The following is a 19,814-nucleotide window of genomic DNA, read 5'->3' on the forward strand; positions in this document are numbered from 1 at the left end:
CCCCCCCCCCCCCCAGTTTTTATCCAATGTCTACGTTTTAAGACCCCCTGAATTCGAAAAACAGGTTTTTAAGAATGGTCTTTAAAAAATGTCTGTGAGCACAATAACTTTTGAAAAAATAATTCTATTAGATTGGCCTTTGGTACACTCTTAGTGTATGTAAAAGTTTGAAAAATTTATCCTAATGAATTTTTTGATATAAAAAATACCTATCTAACACAAAGATGCTGAAGGTTGGTGACCTTCTCAGCATAAAACACGAACAAGATATGACTCTTGGTTGAAACTATTCGCTCCCCCTCATAAATTGAAGTTTCGTGGGACTGTTATTAAAACTAGACTCTCCATCCTAGCCGTTTTAAGAGACTCTTTTAGTCAGTTATTAGGAGATGAAGCAATAGAGCACCACAACTGCGATTTAAAGCACGATGCGGTAGAAAATTCTATTGAGAAAGTCTGCGTTACTGTTGTTAGGGACATAATTTAGTAGTTAAAATACAGTAAGGCTGCTCAGTAGACCGTATGTGTAAAGTTTAAATCATAAAAATAAAATTGGAAATGAGCAAATTCAGTTTTTGGAAAAACGACAAAAGTTGCAATAAAATTTTTTATAACAAAAATTTTTTCAAATAATACGCATTTATTATTTTTTTGAAAGGCGACAATGAAACTATGTCCGTTTTAATACCACTGCATGTTCTGAATTATAATAATATAAATTTATTGGAATTATATCCAATTTCAGGGATAATCTTAAGTGCGAAGCAATGAGGTACGTGATGACAATGTGTTCGTTAAAGCCAAAGGAGGTTTAACAAAAGAGACTTCACAATCACCAAATTACTGCTGTCGATGCTTTGACCTTTAGTTTCAAAAGGTCTGTGCACGAAGACCGAGGGCGTAGCGCGAGGTAAATACATTATCGAGCGAATGGCTTGATCAGTGAATTTATTGATAAAATATAATAAAACTGTTTAACATGAATGCAAAATGCATATTGGGGCATCTTTGGGCGGAAAGCTTTCAGCAAAGAATGCTGCACTACCTCTGATGGCAGCTAAGAAGTACCTATGTTACTTAAAGACGGCAATTTGAATATTTTTTGTGCTTTGCAGAATGAAAAATGTAAAAAGAAAATTAAGGAATTTCGGGCATATTTAAGAAGAGTCAACTTTAGGACATTATTTTTTGTACAGGGTTCATTCACAAAATACGTGATACGTTTAGGTTGGGGGGGATCTACCGAACTATCATTTTCTATGTTAAGACCAATAGAAAAAGTATCACGCAAGGCTGGGAGAGTGTCAGAAGTGCCTGAAAAATGTATCACGTATTTTGTAAATGGCCCCACAACAGACAATGGAAAAAATTTGAAGAAATTCATGAATAAGAGGAAAACGTTTATGAACAAATTGCAGTCGACAAATTTAAGAAATTATGAAAATTGTTGCTTAAGAGTACAAAAATGTACAGCTCGATGGGTTCTACGAAGAATAGGTTATCTTTTCATTTCCGGTAATAATTAGGTAAGTTTTCAAGTTTCATTTTAAAACTTCTACGTGTTTACTAAATTACCTTGTAAAATGAAATGTGATCAAAGAAAAAAACCTTCGTTCAATCACTAGTCAATCCTATCTATAAGAAGTGCGCCAAATTTAAATAAAATCGGCTCATTAGTTTTTGAAAAATCATTTGCACAGACTTTAAAACTAGAGTTTTGAGAAAAGCGCGCGTTAACAGAATCCTGTCTGATGGGTGAGACATAAAGGCCTAACCTAATGACGTGAATTTCCAAACGCTCTATCTGCTAAAGCTTTCATTACTGTTGGTAACGGCAATGTTTACGCTGGGCCACCGTCATGAGTCCGTTTTCGTTCACTGGAGTGAGTGTGGTGAATATACCAAATTTCTACCTGGGCTGCTCGTACTAGTTCTGCTAGTTTCCCATAAGAAGAGCTGCCATTGGCCGCAATTATCAAAATTCTGAGTTTTGATAAAGACCCGCATAAATCTGACAGGATGGGTTTATTCTATTACCTATTAGAAGAATCTTTTAAATAATATTTGGAAGAATAGAAACATATTCTGTTTAAAATTTCAGCTTATAAAAGGAAGATTTCGCATTCGTTTTGCGCCGGCTACGTCATTTTTCAATTCCAGGAGAATATTTTTCCCCTAAAATGTAATTTTTTAATTTTAATCGTACGAAATGAAAGATATCGTAAAATAACAATTGCCGTATTTGATATTACTTTTTTGAACTCGCAAACTTTTATCTACACGTTTGTCGTGTCTGTCGTTGCTTGCAAAAAACGTATAAAATTCTATTGCATGAAAACAATTCTCTTAGTCGTGGTGGACGTACATTTAGCGTATTCAAATTTTCAACTTTTCAGACACATTACATATTCCGGGAATCGTGAAACCCTGCAGATTCCGAATACTATATTTACAAATCGTTACTTCAAAAACTTTTAAAAAATTGGATGCGCATGTTCGTCCAGCTAACAGAGAAGAAATCCCTACTAAAAAGGGCCAGGGACGCTGGCGTCTCAGATTACGGGATTTTCATTCAACGCTGAGAAGGGGCAGGTAGAGTGGAGCCTCAGATTACGGTATTTTCATTCAATACTAGTGTTCCCACATCTGGCAGTGCAAACTCAAGACGCCAAGACAAGCCCAAGGCAACACTACGTATACTTCTACGAAGCTTCTTATGAGATCAAACATGTCGCCTTATAATCGTATACCTTATACGATTATGAGGCATGTCGCCTTATAATCGTATACGTATACTGAGTATACGTCGTGTCAGCAACCTGATTCGATACTGTTGGCGTCAAAGTTACCCTACTTTTGAAGACTAATTTCTCGGCTCGTACTGATTATTTCACAAACATACAAAACAATAGGCGTCTATTGACTTTTCAACTACAAGTATATGTATCTATTTAAACAATTTTTCTTAAATCAATATGAAAAAACAGAATCCAACAAGTATCTGCATGGAGTAAATCTGAGGCAAATAACTACTAAGATCCTGGCGGTAGTTACAAAAATTTGCTCAAAAGACTTCTCTGACATTTGACGGATTTGCAGGTTTCTTGAAATTCTGAATCTAATAATATATATTTTTAGGAGTCACTTTTTTATTCAAAATTGTATTATTTTAAGAATAAGCTTAGTAAAAACTACCCTACTTTTAAAGACTACTTTCTCTGCTTGTAATAATTATTTAACAAATTTACAAAACAATAGTCGTCTATTGACTTTTGAACTACTAGCATATGTATCTAAACAATTTTTCTGAAATAAATTTGAAAAAACAAAATCCAACAAAGAGCCTGCATGGAGTAAATTTAAGGCAAGTAACTACCAATCCTGGCTACTCACCAGTAATATTGATGTGTAACACCAAATTAAATTAAAAGATACAAAAACATATTATATAAAAGCCTCCTAAAAATCAAAGATGCTTTTTTGAGAAACTACAACTTAATTGGAGAAAAAACAAAATCTTTACAATGTTTTTGGACAAGTCTGATAAGTACCTGAAAATTCTAAGAGATGGCATTAGTATTATAAGTACCTGAAAATTCTAAGAGATGGTATTAGTATTCACTAATGTGAACCATTTTCGTCGAGCTTGATCCTTCAAATGACGCCCGTTAAAACTTCAGCCATTTATGTTTACGCATTTACAAGTTACAGCACTGAGAAGCGACTAACCTCCGAGTTTTTTTTAATATGGAAAAATCTGAGTTTCGAGTTTTGATCAAACACTACTATCTTCGCAAGAAAACGATATCCGAGACCAAGGACAAGCTGGATAAGTATTACCCGGACTCTGCACACAGTGGACCAAAAACGAATTCATGTGACAACTTCCCAGCAGCATTTGGCATTATTTTCGCGTAAGCCGACCGAGTTTTTGCGCCGATTCATAACCATGGATGAAACCTGGATCCACTACTACACTCCTGAGTCAACTCAACAGGCAAAACAGTGGGTTCCACCGGGCCAAAGTGCTCCGAAGCATCCAAACACGCAACAATGGGTCGGAAAGGTTATGGCCTCCGTATTTTGGGATGCACATGGCATAATATTCGTGAAATATCTTGAAAAAGGTAAAACCATAACCGGAGTCAAACTGACTACGGTTCTTTACCATAGTAAGTGCGATGGGAAACTTAATACATACGGTGGAGTCTGTTGTCTTTAAAGAAATCGCGCTTACCGAAAAAAATTTCCCCCAGTAATCTGTACCGTTAAAGCCAGCAATCATCGCGCTCGCCATTTCTTAGTCTACTATCAGATAAAAAATAGAGAATAAATCACTTTTTGAAATTTCAAATCGCATGTGACCCCGTAAATGCATTACAATTTATCTGAATTGCTACTGGCAGGATTTCGCATGCCAGACAGGCAAAGAACAAGGAGAAAACGGAATAAGTGGGACACCAAAACACATACAAAGCATAGTATATTGAGTATTTTGAAACGATGTTCCTCTGCCGAGGATTGTCGGCGCGTCCCTGGAGTCATCACTGGGGGCCACAGCCTGCTAAATGGTGGTGATGGTGAGCTGCGAGATGGTCAGGCTGATCTCACAAGTCAAAAGGGGGGCCAGAAAGAACATTTGCGATAAAAGGTGAACAGTTCAACATTAATTGTGCGTGCTGAGGATACTTTGGCTAACATTATCAATTTGCAGTCAACCAATGATGAAGAAAATTGTTGCTTCTCTATTATGAAAGCGCGAAGTTGGAAATTAAAAGCGAAAAGGTCTACATATCTAGGACAAAGTTTTCTTCATAGCATCGTCACATCGAGGCGTCCTAACGGTAGGATGCCAAAGCGCGCGACACGACTGGCTTTTTATTGTTTATATTTTTGGTTAAGTATCATCTAGTCGATCGCGTGCGTTGGCATCCTATCGTTAGGACGCCTGGACATACAGAAAGTTGCAGTCAGAGATCTTCTCGCAAAGGTGAAGGACATCAGGAATGATCTACTTATCTCAGAAGACAGAGCAACGGAGATTAAACGACAGGTTGATTTGGCGAGAAGAAAACATCAATAATGAATATCAGGTATAGGCAGCTGCACTGCAAGACCAAGCTGCGACTGGTGAAGCAATATAAAATGATCATGCTATTGATGTTCATGTGTAACCACACGATGCTCCAGTACTACCACAGCTTCCAAAAACAGATGGCCTCGGATAACGAAGAGCTAATTTATGCTGAAGACATAAGTCCCGTTGACGTTAATAGCGAAATCGCAGATAAACTGCAGTACCTTGAAAGGAATTTGGTCGAGTTTTAATAAAGTTAAGAGATGTAGAACCAACACAAAGGTAATCTCTGCAACCTTTATAATGTGGGCCGTAGATCTAGCGCTATAAATGGAGTATTTGCTATTAAAAATCAAGTTGAATATGGATTTAAGCAAAGTGATAAGCAAATTGGACCGATTGACTTAATATAAAAAAGGATGTAGAACCAAAAAACTACTACTTCCATGATCAAGATATTAAATTCCGCACTTTGTTTGTATTTATAATGCTATGGTGCTCATTTCATGAGAACTGTACTTCCTGTTAGCAGTTTATTTGCTTCTCCATAGAGGAAGCATTAGTGATTTTTTAAGTAATAGATAAACTAAATTTTTTATTTTGATCAATTTAAAAATATAAATGTACAAAAAATACAGAATTAAAAAATACAGCACAAGTCCGATAACTTTCCATCCGTTAAGTGTACACTCCCTGTAAAACATCATTACATGTACCGGAACGCACACTAATTGTGGTTATCCCACTACGTGTGATATTTCGCTCATGATTTGCGTCCATGATTTACGCATGCGCGCACCTAATATCTTGATAATAGAGGGGACATCCAATAAGTCGGCAATTCCTAGAATTCCTTCCACCCCTTACAGCCCCGAAGTTGGAAAGTTATTTGACTTGGACTGTAATATAAAACAAATGTTCAAATACAATGCTGAATGAGAAAAATTCAATTTTGTGTTTGATATGGTAATTTTTCAAGCTGGAAAAGTGAAAAAGAAGAAGAGGTATTATAATTCTTTCGAAACGTTTCTATCACTGGTTGTTCCCTCATCAGCCAAAGAAAAAAAAATTATTAAGACTGTAAAAAATACCCAAATAATGTAGAAAATGAAAAGACGAAAGGTTAGTGTGATAGACAAACAAACATACCTGCTATAAGTTAAAAATCGAGGTGTAAGCCAGAAGAAAAATTCAACAGAAACACAATAAACATGATGTACAACATATAAATATTAAAAACAAATAAATAAGAGTATAAATAAATGAGGGGGAAAGGCTGACATCTCGTTGAGTAGAAAGCTATCCGAGTATAAAGCTGTTTTCATATCACAGATTAACAGTATTTGGTACTTTTTTGATAAAAAAGTTTCTAATTATTATTCTACGAGCTCTATTGTTCTCCATAGATAAAATCTCAAAATTATCTAAATACAAATTAAACCCGGTATCAATATAGTGTTTTGTAAGAGCAGTATGGACAAATGTATGAGGATGAGAAATAGAATACCTGTGTTCACAACTACTGGTTTCTAAAGGTCTACCAGTCTTATCCATATAAGAAAAGGGACAGACGGTGCAATTGTATTTATAAACAACGAATTCTGTAAAAAGGCCTGTGACCAAACTAATTTTTTGGCCAATAGAATGAAAAGAGTTATAATTTAAATAACAACCAGACCAAGTTTGTTTTTAAACCAATCAATTTTTACAAAACCATCACATCTTGTAATAAAAGTGTCTAAAAAAACTAATTTTTGAATTTTCTCTAACTTCTATAGTAATTTTAATATTGGGATTATAAGAATGGTTTTTTAAGGAGTATATGGATTTTATCTTTAGGAACAACTGCGATCATATGATGTACGTGAACGAAAGAAAAATGGAACTGAAAAAGGGAGATTTTTGAGACCGTGAGATTCGAGTTTTTTCATAACAAAATTGGCAGATGCAGGTGAGAGGAAAGAACTCATAGCTAAGCCATTTTGTCTATTTATAAGAGAAATTAGCAAATTTTAAAAAGGGTAAAAATTTAAAAATAATGCAACGCAATTAAAAAAATAATGAAGTGGAATGCCTGTAAAATTCTGAAAGCTCAGGCCATCTTAGAATCGCACAGTTTGAAACATCAGGTATAGGAATGTTATTAAACATGGAAAATACATCTAAAGAAACCAAGACGTGATCAGGAGGGATATTATAACTTTTTTTTACAAAGGATAAGGTATCTGTAACATGTGAGTCGTTTTTCCGATAACATTATTTATAATTTTGGACAAAAAGGCAGATAATTTGTATAGAGAACCGTTAATAGTGGAAACCATTAGTCCTAGAGGGGCATCAGGTTTATGGATTTTAGGGAGGCCGTAGGTTCTTGGAGTGATGGCTGAGTAAATTCTGTGTTCTTTAGCTTGGTAAGGAGAAATGAAATTATTAAATTGTAAGTCAGACATTAAATTATTGTTTTTGTCTTGAAAAGTAGGAGAGTATTCAAATTTGGATAAGGAATAAAATTAATTATCATTTAAGATATTAGTAATTTTTTATGTTAATCAGTTTTAGACATAGCAATCGCAGCATTGCCTTTATCAGCATTATTAAACATCACATCTGGATTGCTTAGTTTGAACTCACGTATCCCATCAGAATCTGGTATAAACTCAAAATTAAATCGATTTTCATATCTTAAAACAGAAATATGATTCATAATGATTAATTAATTTCTTAATAATCTTACAAGATTTTAATTTCCATGTTAAAGTTTCTTTCTACTTTATCGAGTTTTTTGTCACATTCTTTTTTTCTTGTTTGAATACTCGTAACTCGTTTTTAGTTGTTCAGTCAGTCGTCTTCACGTCCAAACAGGATGCCGGGCTTCCGCCTTTATTTATTTATATTCTTATTCATATGTTTTTAATATTTATATGTTCTACATCCTTTTTATTGTGTTTCTGTTGAATTTTTACTCTGATTTAAAATTGAGCGCCTCCTTTTATCCTCCTAAATCTTTTATCTAATAATTATTTTCTTTTTATATTATATATTCTACATTATTTGCATGTTCTTTACAGACTTAATTAATGTTTTTTATTTGACTCATGAGGGTCCATACAGTGACCGAAACGTTTCGAAAGAATTATCGTACCTATTATTCTTTTTCGACCTTCATTTCCATGATTTTCTTCGCTATTTAATACGAAAAAAGGTCGAGACTAAACGCACAACGAATGTTTCAAATATTGTAAATGAACATAACTTTCGTACTCTTCAATAAACAGTATTAAAGGAAAATTCTCATATAGGTGGAGTTTGTAGCGCCTTAACTTCGCGCTTGAATAAAAAAATTATTAATTGCAGGAATATTTAATTTTAAAGAAATGTTTTTATTAACTATTACTACAAAATAAATGGTTTGAAAAAATTATGAGTCAGTCCTAAGATCTGAGCTGTCAAAATTGACCTTGCAGTTTTTGCAAGAGTAAATTGCGTGCTGTGCAGAGCCTTGGGAATTGATTCTAGAACGAAGAGTGTAAGACATTTTTTGTTTATTTTTGAGTCTTTTATAGAATTACTTGTTTTTTCAGTATGAATAAGCCCTGTTTTAAAAATTTCACACCGCATTTTGCAATATTTTTAATTGTTCCTGTCAATTTTTTGAGTTAAAAGTAATACACTATTTTTTTTCGTTTCAATAGATTCATTCTATCAAGAATTAAATGCACTTTAATTTAATATAAATATTTTTGAAATCGGTCATGCCCTTCTTGAGCTATCGCGCACGCTAGTTCAAAAACATGTTTTATAGGAAAAAACGTGCAAGTCGCGGTCGTGAAGGTCGACAGTACCCAGTTTTTTTCAATTTTGAGAGCCATATTAGGTACGCGCACGCTTTTAATCCGTTCGAAATACGACGCTGGACAAGCTGCTAGCACAATAGATCGAGCGCACCTGGAACGGGTACACAACATGACGCGACACAAAATTTATATCTCCTGCAATTTTTCGAATTTCAGCCCACAATTTTACACAGGTATTTCTGAATGTATATGCAATCGATCAATGAAAGAAATAAAAAATCAATTTTTTGGACAATTTATGTGAGAAGGTTCCCTTCAATATTATAGGTCACTCGATATGACTCGAATCAAGGAAGTTTTTGCGTTCTTGCATCAAATTTGAATTATGTTAATGAAAAAAGTCTTATTATAAAAAACGGGGTTTCAAGATGAAACTGGAATCGATTATCGACAACTGTTCTCATCTTGTAGTGAGCTGCGATGAATCTTTCAATAAAATTGCACAGCGTCAGCAGGTGGATTGGAGAATAAGGTACTGATGCGAGGAGACAAATGAAGTTGCTACAAGATATCTGGATACGACTTTCTTAGACCACACACAGGCCGTAGACTTTCGTGAAGGAATCAAAGCTGGTGTGTAGGAATAAAACTTGGGCAAAGTTATCCAAATGGGTATGGATGGCACAAATGTTAAATTTAAAATGCTTGATGGTTTGTGCTAAGAGTTAAAAGAGTCTTCAAATGATTATTCTGAATTATTGGATATCGATAGTTGTGGTATTCATTCTACGCACGGAGGATTTAAGGCTGACATGAATGCTTCTCATTGGAATTTAATAAAAGTATTTCGCGCTGCTTATTACTTTTTTAAAGATTCCCCTGCCAGGCGCCAAGATTACTCTGAAATCACAGGCTCTCAAAATTTTCCGATAATGATTTTCGATGTGCCTTGGATAGAAAATGGTAAAATATGTAGAAGGTTTACAACAATGATAGATCCATTGAAAGCATATGTAACCTTCCTAAAAAATATTGAGAAAGAACAAGAAATGAACAAAAGGGATTAAGGACAGATAAACAATGAAAGGAGGGAGAAAGTGACTGAAGAAGAAACAAATTTAATGAAGAAGCGTAAGGCACTGTTGACTATCCTTACTAAAAAGAACTATCAAACTTTCGCCTCTGCTGTCAAAGATAAACTGATTAGACTCAAACTAGCGTTTTTTGAGTTTTTGACCACATGAGTAGAGCCATTTCTGATTTAACTGGGTTATATATGAAATAACGAAAATCTTTTGGGTTCTAAGAAGGATTCAGGTTTTGCGACTAGAGAAGTGCTTAGAAATACTCCAGACCTAAAAGATCTTGACGGAGAAAAGATCTCCGCTCAATCACAAACTAACAATATATTTCTTGCTTAAATCCAACCTTGATATACGATCATCCTAATACCACTCTTCGAAGGCTAACCAAAAGGTTGGATGACCTGCTGACCAAAAAATGGATTTCTAGTACGAAGGCTGAAAATGCCAGAAAAGAATTCAAAGCCTTATCCAATTCACTTCCTTCTCGAGAATGCTTCAAGACTTTCCGATTTAAGGGTATTCCCTCCCCCATTCTCGATTTCTAATTTTTGTGATTTTTAATGGGCGGGTAAGTGAACAAAAATCGACTTCATAGGTTTGGATATTTTCATACATGTAATTTAAAACTTGAAAAACAAGAAAAAATGTTACATAATTTTTTTATCAACATTTTATATCTGTTTTTTGCGGTGAATCAAAAGTCCTCTTTTTTATGGGGGGTATGATTGCAAGTGACTGGAACGTCTGAAACCAAAAAATCTAACGGGATGCAGTGTTACATGTTTGAATGTTTATTCTAAAAATTCATCTTTTATTTTTACGAATGCGATAAAAAAATTCTTAATTAAGACGAGCAACGCAAAAGATCAATAGTGGATGCCCAGCTAAACGTTGGCCGTTTCTTGTTTTAAATTTATGTTTAAAAGTAGTACATATCTCATTTTTGTAATACACGTGATTGCTTATTTTAAACTATTTTCTGTAATACTTTTTCATCTTTGTAATTCTTTGAAATCATTCTGGGTTAGAGAATCTGAGTTAGTTGCACGCTATATAGCGCATCGATTTTCTTATTTTAATGCACAGATTTAAAAAAAGAGGTCTGGACACTCTGCTAACTCAGATTCACACTTCTGAAATAGCTAAACACATCACAGAAAAAACCGCGAAAAACGTTATTTTTGATTCGGGAAATCCGAGAATTTGTAAATGGAATTTTGCTCTAAACACCCTGGAATTTCATCAATTGCATTGCATTTTTTGGAATTGTTACCATTACAAAGCTTCCTCTATGTGGAAAAAAGGATTCTCGGTCCTACGTAGCTTACTGTTAAGACTATCTGACCGTGGTGTTCGACTCCAACCGGAGCTTAGAGGATCTTTTTCTTTAAATGAATATTTGTAATAATTATTATTATTACACAATTCAAAATTCACCATGTTGATCGAAATGAATTTACCATCTTGATTATGGTAGTAGTTTTCTGGTTCTAGATTCTTTCTTATGTTGACTCTATCGACCCAATTTCCACCTTACTTTGCCATTCCCATGGCAAATACTGCGCTGGTTCTACATATCTGAACTTCAGTAAAGCCCAACCAGTATTCCTTTCCGGGTGCTTCAGTTTTTCTGGGATTTCGTTATTTAAAGCAACGTGGCTGTTAATATCTGGATGTGGTTCCGTTATTTAATCTTCATTACCCTTAGCACCTGTGACTTCAGTTTCAATCAGCTCCTCGCATTCCACATCTTAGAGAGGGATTTCATCAATAGAAGGCTTCTGATCCATTTTCATTTTGATTGTAGTTGGTTCAACATCTAAAAGCAAATTCTTTTTAAGTAATGTGCGTTCTTGGTCTTTTAGATTCGGTTCATTTATTCTTGTGGCTAGCTGCGAGTACCCAAGTAAGAAGAGACGATGATGGTCTCTCTTTACACTTTGCCCACTTTTCTCTACGAAAACTAAATGCGCATAACATCTCTGTTGATATGGTATGACCATTTTATTCGCTACTTTGATTGCTGAACTTCTACTTCTGCCTCTGGTTGAATTAGTTCATCTGCCTCCAGAATATATGGTTGCTCTAGATCATTATCAGATTAAACGAGAAGATAACTGCCGCTGCTTGATCATGCTCTGCAGCTTCTTTTAACTGATGTAAATTATCGAAGTTTTTTTTAAACCATATCAACCCTCCGATAAGTTTTCTTACTAAATCTTCTTGTATATTAGGATACTTTGCAGCAAATTTTGTCCTGAAGTTGTATCCTTTTTCGCTTTTTGTTTCTAACTTCGCACGTTTATAATAGGAACGCACCAATTCCTCTTTCATTGTAGTACCCCACTTGATGCTCTCCCACGGTATTTCTGATGAGCTGAATAGACTCTATGTTTTGTATGAATTTTTGTGTTCCTCTTAGTCTCTGCCCTTTTCATTATCTGCCTGCCTGGCATGGGAAATTCTGCCAGTAGCAATCCAGTTCAATTATAATAAATTTAAGGCATTGAGTGAATTAAAAAATTTTGAAGCATTAAAACAAAGTGTTTTAATTTAAGTAAATCAAACTGAACAGTTTTTGTTTTATGGTCTCAAAAAGTAAAATAAAACATCCTAGAATGTAGGATCGAGTGACATTCAAAGTGACTGGATAGTTTTTTTCAAACTACAAAATGAGATTTCTGTATAAACACATCATTTAACATGTAAAATAGTACTGCTACCATGTTACTTAAGTCATCTACGTTCGGAACATCAAGTCATTGAGACTAGTAATATTGGAGGAGATCATAGACGCGGCCAAGTATTTACAGATTTCTTCAGTATTAAGGTGTCTAATAAGATTTATATCCACAAGCTTAGAGTCCTCGGGAACGCCAGTAATCTTTCCTACTTTCAGATGTAACTTGGCATATTTTTTCAATCCATAGTCCATACCAATCTGTTCCGTGTACCCCTTGACGATTATTAAATCAAGTTGGAGTTTTCTTGCATCAGAATCATCAATCTTCAGGTCACATGTGTAAAATACATAAGTGACCTACTGCTGCGATGATTAGTGTCGTCGCAGAAGTATCCAGGAGAATTGCCGAGTATGAGAGATAGAGGCCAAAATGTGATGCAGAAGAGCAGAGGGCTCCTTCTATCCTTCCTCCTTCTCCCATCTCAAAACATAAATTTATCAATTCGCACAGTCTATGTGGTATGTACTCGCCACCGTGTTTAGGCATTTCAGCGTTAATACTTTCTACCCCGGCAGTCGAACCGTTTTTCAAGTTCTTAATTATATCCCCTACCTCAGTGACACAGACTTTCTCAATTGAGTATTCTAACAAATCGTGTTCTACATCGCAGTTGTGGCCTCCTATAATTTCATCTCCGATTTATCCCCTAAAATAATCTCTGAAAGCTTCCAGTATCCCGTCCGCATAATATAGCAGTCTGTAATCATTTATACGTTTATTTCTTGCCTCCACGCTAAGACCTGTGATGTTCAAAGCTTTCCTGTACCTAACCGCCGTATCGCACACTTCGATCGCACACCTAACAATGATATCCCGGAACTTCGTCCATGCGCCCTCTATATCTTTGTTGTTTATAAGCGCCTCCCAGGATGCCTTATCTATGATTTCAGTTATCTTATTTTGGAAATCTATTCGCACATCCTGTTGCTGTAGGTTCTCAATTTTTATCCGCGTTTGTTTTATTTTCTTTGTTTTCTTTTTCCTCCAGGCCCGACCGAAGTTAGTTTTGGAGATCAGAAGGTCATGATGAGTGTTGCATTCAGAACATGTGGATCATTTTATGCCTAAAACAAGTATTTGTAATAAACAGACCCTTTTCTAAGCACAGACCAACTAAATTATCTCCGTTATAGTTTGTTCTTAGATCCACAAAATTACCTAGCGCTCTTTCGGTATCCTGATTTTGGATGACCACCCATCCGTTCATGTCTTCTAGCAGAATTTTTCGTTCCCCATGTTCGCAAGTATTTATTGTGTCATTTAAAGTGTTCCAGAAGGCGTCTTTTACTTCTATGGGATCACTATTAACTGGCGCGTAGCATGCTATGATAAATAATCTTCTGATTTCTACTTTCACTCAAGCCCACAGCACTCTAGGCGATAGGAAATCATGATCTCCGAGACGCTGCTTCGATCTTTCATTCAAAATCAGACCTACTCCTTGCCTACCATATGATTCACTATGTACTCCTGACCATAGTTCAAATCTGCCTTTCAACACTCCGTTTTCTATGTCTCTACTTTCGCGTCTGTTTTTCTTTGTTTCAGACACACATAAAATATATACTTTCCTCACGTCTCTAGTTTCTCGCAATTCTTTTACCTTGAGATCATTCACCCCCCTAGCATTCCAAACACTCAGTTTCCATTTTTCGCCTGAAATATGACCTTTAGATTTACCGTGTGCATGCCCTTTGTCAATTAAAGCTCCCTTCCTTTTTGAGGCTATTTTATAGTTAGTATTATTCATTGTTTAGATTATACGCCCATCTACCACTTTATGCAATAAGTTTATTTTCTGAGTCGAAATCATATCAAAGTTAAGTAGCAATTCGTCATGTGGAACTGAGAGAGTCCTCTTCGGTTTATGTTTTTGTTTTTATGCTGAGAAGGTCACCAGCCTTCAGCAGCGTTGTATTATATGGGAGTTTATGTGATCCCATCTGTTAATATCCGGCCATCTTCTGGGCATCACAATAGAAATAAATAAATAAACGAATATACACACACATACACACACATATTATATATACATACATATATATATATATCTTGTTTTTTGTTGTTGTTTATTTTAGGCCTAAGTCTTTGAATTTATCATAAAAAGAGCCCCCCCCCCCCCCCCCCCGGTTAAAAATCTTAGCATTATTTGTAGTTTTTAGTCTTTAAATTTCTTGTTTACCTTTAAATTATAATAAATTGATCTAAATTACTTATCTTTAAGTACGTTTACGGATATCCTAGTATCTGCATAACGAAACACAATTTTAAGAAAGGACAAATATCCAAACTTTAGAATTTTCTGTTTCGTTTTCCTCCAAACTCGGAATACATGACTGGCCTATTTTAGAATTAATACGAAACTGATACAAAGGACACAGCGAGCTAAATATTCTGAGAGTTGGTTTATAATTACGTCACATTTCCTGAGCCTTAATAATAGCACGAAGCAGAATTTAAGAAAATCATCTTCATTAAAGTCCTTTCAAATCCATTGAAATGTTTAAAATACACCGTCTAAGGAGTTTAATTTGATGAAATTTTACGCATTTGTAAATATACTGCCAAACTTTTCACTAACAAAATAGTTCAATTTTTTAATTTTCAAGTAAATGCACAGATAAATAATTCAGTTCATAAAATAAATAAACGACTATATATACATATATATCTTTTTGTTGTTGTTGTTTATTTTAGGCTTAAAACTTTGAATTGATAAAAAACAAAGAGTCTCCCCCCCCCCCCGGTTAAAAATCTCAGCGTTGTTTGTAATTTTTAGGTTTTAAATTTCTTGTTCACCGCTAAATTATAATAAATTGATTAGAATTACTTATATTTAAGTACGTTTCCGGATTTCCTAGTATCTACATAACGAAACACAATTTGACGAAAGGACAAATATCCAAACCTAAGAATTTTCTATTTGGCTTTATCCACAAACTCGGGATATATGAACGGCCTCTTTCAGAGTTATTATCAAACTGTCACAAATGGCACAACGAGCTAAATATGTTGAGAGTTGGTTTATAATTACGTCACATTTGCTGAGCCTTAATAATGCCACGAAGCAGAATTTAAGAAAATCATCTTTAAAGTCCTTTCAAATCCATTGAAATGTTCAAAATACACCATTTAAGGAGTATAATTTGATGAAATTTTCCGCATTTGTAAATACACTGCCAAACTTTTCACCAATAAAACAGTTCCATTTTTTAATTTTCAACTAAATGCACAGATAAACAATTTAGTTTGTAAAATAAATTAATAAACGAGTATATATATTTCTTGTTTATGTTGTTGTTTATTTTAGGTATAAATCTTTAAATTTACAATAAAAAGAGAGTTACCCCCCTTCCCCCCGGTTAAAATCTGAGCGTTGCTTGTAGGTTTTAGGTTTAAGATTTCTTGTTCATCGTAAAATTATAATAAATGGATATGAATTACTTCTCATTAAGCACGTTCCCGGATTTCCTAGTATCTGCATAACGAAACACAATTTTAAGAAAGGACAAATATCCAAACTTTAGAATTTTCTATTTGGCTTTTTCCCCAAACTCAGGATACATGATTAGCCTCTTTTAGAGTTGTTACGAAACCGCTATGTAGAATAATACTAAATTTGACATTTGGACTTCGAATCTGCTTCCTATATTTATTACATTAATAAGATAACCATTAGTATTTAATAATTAAAAAATCTCAGCAGTCTATAGATCTAAAAAAATGATCATGCAAATGGCAAATGCGAGGCCTTAACTTATACGCACTTATACGAATCTAACCAGAGTGACGGATCGGCGGTATCATCGGCTCGGTTTCCTCTCGGGTTTTACAAATACTCGCAATAATGCATGGAAGGATTCCCATGCTCGATTGGAAGTAGTAGTCAGGAGAATTACTCAGCGCACAGCCCCTCTCCTGCGCACAGTGGTCCATTAATGTATTTTCGCTAATAAATTAAGCTACATAGATTAAGCTAAATAATATTTTTCTGTCAAAGCACACAAATACCATGTAATTCTTCATATTATTTATAACAATTGAAATTGCCGGGTCTCGCCCAACACCGTAAGAACGACGAAGGTGGTAGTAAAGCATTCTTATGACTACATTATGTATTTCGAGATACGTGGTTGCCGCGGGTATGGAACAAATGAATTTTATGTGTTCTAGATACTCAGCGTATCTATGACACGCTCTGCTGTTATCTCTGGGAACTTCACATCGTGAAATGCGGTCTCGGTATACTAAGGTGGAATTGACACCGTGCTGACATACGAAAATGAAACCCTCTGTATCTGAATTAGGTGCTGATTATCTGAGGAAAGCAAAAGCTAACTCCTTCGACAAGGACTGATTTATGCATTGCTGTAAGAGTTACCGTGCATTTTCTTATCAAGAATCTGTTGACGGAACATTTTGCCCTTTTTTTCTTTACTTGAGCTTTTAGAAGTGAAGTATTTATACTGTGTACTCAGAGAGAAGGCCCTGCATTACCCAAGGAAAGTAATAAATATGAAACTGGAACTAATGGATCAATGAGAAGATAAATCAAGAAACTACGTGTACAAAAAGGTAAGGACACCCTCAACCAGAAAACGACGACCCCCATTCGCGTCTGGAGGGCCTTCTCTCGGGGAACATAGTATAGATGGAGTAATGCACTTTCTTCACTCCTCATGTTCAAATTCAGACCAAGGCTTTCGGCTTTCTGCTACGTGGCTTTGTACAAAAAATCTCCTTTGCCAAATATCTTGAGTTTCCTTGAACATTTTAAGGAGAGGATCTTTTGCATTTGCAACAATGTAAGCTGTACCCACAACAATTCGGTTATGAGGATATTGGAGATTCAGAAGTCTGCCTCTGCCTTGGCGGCATGGGATATTAAGGTTCGTAATCTCGTTCTTCGTACATTGAACCACCCCAAACGATAAGGGTAGCACCGGGACGAAAAGCATGTTAGTCGAAGATACTTTGTTCAACGCTGACAGATTTGAAGACAAAAGCTGTCGAAGAAAAAGCTTGTATCTGCTTCGGAGAGACTTCTTCAGTGAGGTTACGTCCTGAATTCGGCTTTGTGCCACGGTCCAGTATGTATAGGTCTCTCCAGTGTTAAAGTGTCTGATAACAATTATTTCCATAAGCTCAGGATCACAAGAAGCTCGAATAATCCGTCTACGCTTCAGGTTAATCTTGGTGAAAAAATAACTCGTTTTTTGTTTTGGGCTAAGATCTAGAAATTTGAGGTTAAATAATGATATATCCTTTAAGGTTGTATGCAAATCCCATCCCCATATAAAAAGTAGAGTTCCGTGGCGCGTCGTCAAGCCATACTATATTGAAAAAGTTTCACGGACCTGCATGGTGAAGATTTCAGTGTGCTACTGGCTCAGACTTCGTAGGATGTGTGTATTCTTATAGTTACCACTACAATGCCAGCGGCAGACTCGTAGATCGTGCAACGTCGCAATTAAAACCTAACCATCGCTGATCAACTGTCATGTGCGTTTGAATAGCTTGGTACAGCAGACAAGCTGGATAGAGGGAACAGTGTTGCTGCTATGCAATACTGTTACGTTTATCAGTTTGAAAGTGACTAAAATTTCAATGTTTTTCATTGAATTATCTATAAAACTACGTCGTTGAAAAACTTGATATATATTTTTTTAAATTTTGTATTTTCAAGCTGCCCTAATACCTGAGACAGTCCGTTCTATTTTCATAATTGGAATTTAATAATAAAGCTACGGGCGAATATTTATATTGATACGCTCCTGATTCAAAAGTGGATAGCCAGGTAGAGCTAAGGGATGATTCACGAAATCATTCGATCATACGATCGATTATTGTTAATGTAATTCTGAGAAATAGTCGGTGTCTTTCATGTAGAGTGTGTGATATCATTATTTTGAGGGTAATTTCTGACAAATGTGTTTTGCAAGTTTAAACAGGTTTGAGCAGAAGAGTACAGGGTAGTGAATCATGATCCCGTTTGGTAGCTGAGCCGCCGCTCGGGAGATAAGATAATAACGTAAATGGTTTACTTCAGGTGCACATGAGAGGGTGGCAATTCGAAGAAATATTTTTTGAAAACTTCAAAAGAACATTAACTAAAAAACTTCTGCCTTTATTTTTTTAAATGCGCAAAAGATGCATGTGTATAGGTGACATTTGATATGGGGGTTACGCATGGCTTCCTGCTTTTGACTATTAATTTGATTTACTGCTTCCTGATAGATAAAACTAAAGAGCTTATACAGATAGAGTAGGCATGCTAAAGGCGCGCGGCAAGTGGGAGCGTCAGCGGTTAGAAAGAGAGAGACGATTGCGTTGGGTTGCTGTCTTTGTCTACTGGAGCATGCGCATTGACCTCATTAACGTTCACCCGTGAATTGAATCGCTTGTTTATGACATATATTTTTTTAAACTAATGTCATGCAAATACGAAAAGGTGCATACTGGATTATCAACCAATTAAATAATGATGAAGTATTTTTTAATATGACAAGCTTATCCACCAAGTATTGTGTCAAGCCCCTGAGTCAACAAGTTTTTGAAGTACTTTCAACTATATCCCGATATAATAGCTGTGGTGGCTGAGTCGGTAGCGTCTAAGTCTATCAATTTTGCATTCCGGGTTCAAATCTCGTGATTGCAATTTTTTTTCCTTTCTTTTTAATTTCAAAATTTACTTTGAAGAGTATGTAATGAAATTGGAATAAATTAACAAATACTAGTAGGAAATTAAACAATGCTTCAATAACTTGTGCAATAATATTTTCAATATGTGTAATAATATTTTCGTTCATATTCTATAGCAAATTTAATAAAAAGAAGCAAATAAGGATAGTTAATATAAAATACAGAAGTTTTTATACAGAATATGTTGAATTGATTGTAATTATTCCACTAAAGCTACAAATCATTTAAATAAACAGATACAGAAGTTTAATATTTAAATATTTTATTAAGAAACTCTTAAGAAAGACGTACTAGGCAGTCTGATAAGTACCTGAAAATTCTAAGAGATGGCGTTAGTATTCACTAATGTGAACCATTTTCGTCGAGCTTGATCCTTCAAATGACGCCTGTCAAAACTTCAGCCATTTATGTT

At 35.2% G+C, this 19,814-nt stretch overlaps 1 protein-coding gene across 5 annotated transcripts in view; it reads left to right on the forward strand.

Moving 5' to 3' along the window:
• Positions 1-19,814, forward strand: part of LOC117174284 (plant UBX domain-containing protein 2) — a 287,058-nt gene that overhangs the window by 84,005 nt on the left and 183,239 nt on the right. The gene's annotated exons all lie outside the window — the stretch shown is intronic.

This window comes from Belonocnema kinseyi, chromosome 6 (genome assembly GCF_010883055.1).
Source record: "Belonocnema kinseyi isolate 2016_QV_RU_SX_M_011 chromosome 6, B_treatae_v1, whole genome shotgun sequence".
In the NCBI taxonomy this organism is placed as follows: Eukaryota; Metazoa; Arthropoda; class Insecta; order Hymenoptera; family Cynipidae; genus Belonocnema; species Belonocnema kinseyi.